Genomic DNA, 6,380 nt, shown 5'->3' with positions numbered 1-6,380 from the left:
TTGCAGCCCTGGCTGTGTTATTCAACTAGCTGTATGACCTGTAATAAATCACTTCACTCTTTAGAGACTCAGTTTCCACATAGGTCAGATGGGGAAGCTAAAAGAGCTTAGCTTGGATGCTCGTGTGATGCCACATGTGAGATGATGACACATGTGTTAACCTCAGAGTGCCTGCTACCCAGTGAGTGCTGTTGCTATTATTATTAGCCTTTCAGCCACCTGCAAAATATTTTTGCATTTATAGTTGCAAAAATTTTATAGTTGAGAAAGTTGAGACTTAGAGGGCTTAAACAGCTTGTCCAAGGTACAATTAATAAGCACAAGGCTAGAATTTGAACTAAGATTGATCTGCCCCAAAGCCTCTGATCTTTCTGCCACTCCATGATGTTTCCCAGACACATTGTTCTTATCCCAGAAGTGAGAAGCCTTTCTCACAAGGTGAGAGCTAACCAGCCCCAAACATGTTCTTTAGCCCTTGAGCTACCCTGGCTTTCAAACCCAGAGAAAAGGAGCTGTTTGTTACCTACAGTTTGGTGGAACTATATATTTTTCTTCTCCAAAGCCTGCGTCCCCTTTTCATTAAATTAGTGTTATTTCCATGAAACAAAGGTGTTTCTGATGTTTCAGCCTTTTCATCTCCTGCTAAGCATCCGCTTTCTGGCAGCTTTTTATTTTCAGGTGGATTACTGTTGCCCCAAACACAAGGGTCTCAGGTCTAAGGATTTTCTGGAGTATTAGTATCTTTGTGACAATGATGCTAGCACTGGACTTGGAGCATATAGGAATTCCAAAATGTCACATTTTCAGAAGACCTATATGCTTTTTTCATCTCCTATGTGACACTGCACTCACACCTTTGGCTTTAGTTTTTTGGCATATGGTGCTGCTGGCTCTGGCATATGATAATCTCTGCAGCTTTGGTGTTGCTTCTTTTTTTTTTTTTAAATAGTGTGCCCTTTTAGGTGTCACTTGCATATGCTTTGTTTAGTACTGCTGGCATATGGTGCTCCTAGAGCCTCACTATTCTTACCCAGCAGAGTGGTACAAAGGGGCATATTTGTCTTGTTGAACTTGGAGAGAGTGAGGACCTAGTAGGATAAATGTCTCAGAATGTATTGGAATTATGAGTAGGAATTATTAATTGCATGGTATGAATTTATTTGACAAAAATTTACTGAATGTGTGTTATGAAGAAAAGAAAGCACTGTGCTGAATACAGCAGGAATACAAAGACATGATCTCCTTACAGATCATATGAGTTAATAGAGGGCTAGAACAACCTTTAAAATCTTTGTAGAGTTTGAATTTCCACCAGGAAAATACAAAAAAAGAAAAAAAATCTTTGGGGATCCAGTGCTGGTAGGACCAGAGAAAGGTTCAGAAAGGAAGTGATATCTGATCTGGCTCTGGCACAAATTAGGTGCTCAAGAAATATTAAAATGGAATTAGATTAAATATGATAAAGGGCATCACAAATGGAGTGAATCATGTGAGCAATACATCACAATGTCAGGATGGCTATTATAAAACAAAACAAAACAAAACAAAACAAAAAAACAACAAAACCCCAAAAGGTAACCAGTGTTGGCAAGGATGTGGAGAAATTATAAGCCTTGCACACTGTTGGTGGGAAGGCAAAATGGTATAGTCATTACGGGAAATGGTATGGAAGGTCCTCAAGAAATAAAAAAATAGAACTACCATATGGTCAAGTGATCCCACTTCTGTATATTTATCTAAAATAATTGAAGTCAGGATCTCAAAGAGGTACCTATACCATGTTCACTGTAGCACTGCTTATAATAGCCAAGATGTGGAAACAATCTAAATGCCCATTGATGGATGTATGGGTAAAGAAAATATGGCATATACATGAATGGAATACTGTTCAGTCTTTTAAAAGAAAGGATTTCTGCAAAATGTGATAACATGGATGAGCCTTGAGGACATTATGCTAAGTGAAGTAAGCCAGTAGCAGAAAAACAAGCACTGCATGATTCCACTTATACAGGTGTCTAAAATAATCAAATTCGTAGAATCAAAGAGTGGAATGGTGGTTGCCAGTGGCTGAGAGAGGGGGAAATGGGGAATTACTAATCAATCAGCAGAAAGTCTCAGTTAAATGAGAAAAGTTCCTGAGATGTGCTGTACAATATCATGCCTATAGTTAACGACATGTATTGTACAGTTAAAATTTTTCAAGCGGGTGGATTTCATGTTAAGTGTTCTTACCACAATAAAATTAGTCACAATGTATACTGGGAAACAGGAAGTGGTTTAGGCCAGAGTAAAAGAAGTGTGTCAGGGAGGAGTTGGGGGTGAGGCTGGGAAGGGAGATTATGGCCTGGAATGCCAGGCTAAGGAGTTTGCCCTTTATTTAGCAGGCATTAGGGGGCCATTGAAGATTTTTGAGCACCAGAATAATGACATCAATTGGTGGTCAATGCTTTTTTGTAAAACAACAGTTTGAGAGAGGTCACGAGAATGGGCATGAAGCAAAAGCCACCATATTGGTTATCACGATGGCAAGACCTCCCTAAAGAATACTTTTGGTAGAATGGTAGGAGGAGAAGACAGATTTCAAAGATGTAAAGGAATGAGTGTGGTTGCAGAGGGAAGGTGAACGAGCCTTAGCAACTGATGGCCTGGGGGCTTGAATGGAAGGCTTATGGAGTCAAGCATCTTTGAAGGCAGAGAGGAAGGGGCCTGTGGGGAGAAAGAGACTAGTTAATTCGTACAAAGAAATCATGGAGGGGGAGGGCTGAGATAGGAATTAGTGGAAGGATTTTCCTTGGAAAGGAGCATTTTTTTCTTTTTCAGATATGGGAATAAAGGAAGAGAAATGAAAGTAAATATTTTGAGGGAGAGAATGAGCCACAAGAAAAAGAAAGAGCAACAAAAGTTTGTTCAGCATATAGAGCCTTACTGTTTTGGCAGAATGCTAAGAACACACCTCCCAATGCCTGTCCCTCCTCCAGGCTTCCTCCAAAAGATTTATGGCCTGATTGATTCTCTCCAGCTTCTGTCAGAGACAACTTGACAATTGGCTCAGTTGACTCAGCCCTTCTTGTAGTAAGTTGATATAATTTCTGGTGGGCTTCAAAGACAGTATAAATGGCTCTCCCCAGAGCACAGGCTGTGCTCAGCACCTAGGCAGCCTAATTACACAACCAATTAAACCTCTACCAGTTGAAAGGAATCGATGGCAGTTCAAGTTCTGCTTGAGTAGACTTTGCATTCCCACATTTACACACATTACAGCCTTACAGTCAAGGAGTTCCCAACCACTGCAAGGGGAAGATGTAAACATGACCTTAGAAACAGTAGGTGTTTTTACCTTCCCAAAGGGGGAGTCCCAGAAGTTCTCCATCATTTTTTTTTTGAAGTTCTCCATCATTAAATAGTAGGCAAGATCCCTTGAATCTTTCTGAACAGAAAGAGTCCAGGCAACTCTTTAAACAGTGGGAAGCTCAAACTTTTTGCTCTATTGCACCCATCTGGACACAGGCATGTTGGTTCTTCAGTATCTGTTCTTCTCAGGATTGCTGAAGTCCCTGGGTGTTGAGCACAGTAAGACAAAGTCTGGATTTTCCCCATAGAAAGCTTACAACTCTCTTTCAAATACATCTTTCAGAAACTAATTTAGCTGGTTCCACTGAAATGAACTGGGAAATAACCCAACAGAAGGATTGAAGAGGGAGAAGTGGGTGGGCAGAGAAATGTGTGCCAATTATATCACTACGTTGGGAGTGGCCACCCTGGGCTTTTTGCTTTCCTTAGGAGAATGTTGACTTTCTGAATGCAACACATTTTCCCATCTACTTAACTATGTTATTTAAATAAATTGCTTTGCTCTTGAGGGACTTTGTACTCTTTGGCTCAGTGCGAAACTCGTAGATTGGAGTCAGAAGGAGCTGTCAATATGGAATCTAATAGAGTTTTAGTGTGGGAATATTGGGGGTCAGCCACAACCTCACATTAGTTATCGCATCTTGTCATTAGATGACATGGATATTACTATAAAGAGTAAATCTGTGGGGAGCACGAAGATGAAAGTTATAAATTGGCTAGAAGTAGGAGATTTCAATGTGAAAACAAATGCTTCTATTTAAGATATAAACAAGCACACTGCTAAGACTCCTTGCTTTACCCTTAATCTCCTATCACTTTTTATTCTTTTAAATACTGTTAAGTTTGGATTATTCACTGGCTCTTTTAAAACAAGGCCAGGGCTTTTTTCTCAGTGGTCCCAGCTGACAAGAGTTCAGCATTGGCAGACTAATTTTAATAGTGGCCCAAATAAACTTAATTAGGGAGACTGCCCTGCTGCCAAAAATCACCTACTGCATTCCAAAGCCAATGCTGAAGGGCTTGCGAATTTCCTTTATTTTATATCATCCGTATTATGGCTTTCCTTCTTTGCTGCAGGGGCAAGGCACTCAAAAGCTTATTATTATTCTAGCTTTCCCCAGTAACCAGCTGTGTGACCTTGGCTAAATTACTTAACTCCTCTGAACCTCAGTTCCTACTATGTAAGAGGGAGATAATAGACTTAACTTTGAGGATTGTTAGTGTGTTCAGTGAAGTAATGCATTTGGAGTGGTTAGCCCAATGCCTAACACACAGTAGGTGCCAAGTAAATTATAGTTGTTAAATGTTTTTTTAAAGATTTTTTTTATTTATTCACAGAGAGAGAGAGAGAGAGAACATGAGAACATGCAAGTGGGGCAGGGGAAGAGGAGGGGAGAGAGAGAAAGAATCTGAAAGAGACTCAGCACTGAGTGGAGCCTGACTTGGAGCTCAATCTCATGACAGCAAGATCATGACCTGAGCTGAAACATAGATGCCTAATGGACTGAGCCACCCAGGCGCCCCTAGTTGTTTAATGTTAATAACAGTCATTTAAAGCAAATATGTAATGAATTGGATGTGTGTGTACTTTGGGAGTTGGTTCATTTTATTTGACCTGATTAAAGGTGTTTTGAAAAGGAAAGCATAAATGTGAGGATAGAGGGTTAAGAAATACATATCCACATGTCTATTTTCTTTGCACCCTAGAGTTTCATAATTAAGTTTTTAAACTAAGTTATAATAAGGGTGTAATAATCTGCCATTGTTAAAATCATCAAAATTCAAGACTGCAAAGAACTTCTGTGTTTTGTCACCCATAATTTATAACATCACTATTACTATTGATAACAATACATTTTTAAAAAATATATTAAGCAATGAGACTTAGGAGCCTATATTTGATATTAGCTGAGATATGAAACATCTCATTTCTCTTTGATCCATCATTTCTTAAATGGACATATCAGAAGAATTGGCACCTGAATATTCTGTAAAAATTTAGTCTCTTGGACTTCCATCCTCAGACATTCCAGTTCAGGGGGGTTGGAATGGGGCCCAGGAATCAGAAACATCACAAGTGATTGAGATGCCAGAATCCAAAAGTCAGACTTTGAAAACCATGGGTCAGTGAGATCCATCGTCTCCCTACCCCAATGGCATTCCTGGGTATTCCACTGTGCAAATCATTCTGTAGTCTGAGACCCTCTAGTGTCTTTTAACTGGCATGGCTTTAGAGGCCCAGTTCACCTCTACTCTTCTGAAGAGAAGAGATAACTCCTTAAACAAGGTTTGCCTTCTCCTCCTGAAATGAGGTCCCCCAGCACCCCACATCATTACCATACTTGTCTCCCAACTTCTGATTAGATACAAACATGACACCAACAATCATGTTTCATCTTCAACTTGTAATTGGATGCAATATGGTGATTATGCATCCTGATCGAAGGTCATTTCCATGGGATAATAAGTACTAACAATAATAGTCTCCTTGGGATGTTTTTGCTTTTATCTTATATGTCCTGTCCCAACTTCCCTTTCTCCAGAGTATCACTTCAGCATCTGCTGCTGTTTTGCCTTGATTTTTCTCATCAAACACACACACACACACACACACACACACACACACACACACACACATCATATACACTCTCTTCTGTTGTTAACTGCTTCTCATGGCTAGTCCTCCTTCTTGGGCTCTCCCCTTCCTCCAACAACTCCTCTAATCCTCACAGTCACTTAGGATGAACTGATAAGAATGATCCATGAATCACTTCTGTAGAAGACTTTTATTTTCCTCCATCAGTGTGTAGCATGTCTCTCCCTTTTTTTGTCCTTCTCATTGTCTCTTATATTAACAGAAGACAATTTTTTAAAAGATTTTATTTATTTATTCATGAGAGACACAGAGAAAGAGAGGCAGAGACACAGGCAGAGGGAGAAGCAGGCTCCATGCAGGGAGCCTGACATGGGACTCAATCCCAGGACTCCAGGATCACATCCTGGGCCGAAGGCAGGCGCTAAACCGCTGA

This window comes from Canis lupus, chromosome X (genome assembly GCF_048164855.1).
Source record: "Canis lupus baileyi chromosome X, mCanLup2.hap1, whole genome shotgun sequence".
In the NCBI taxonomy this organism is placed as follows: domain Eukaryota; kingdom Metazoa; phylum Chordata; class Mammalia; order Carnivora; family Canidae; genus Canis; species Canis lupus.
The sequence above is the reverse complement of the archived record's forward strand: the minus strand, read 5'-3'. Positions refer to the sequence as shown.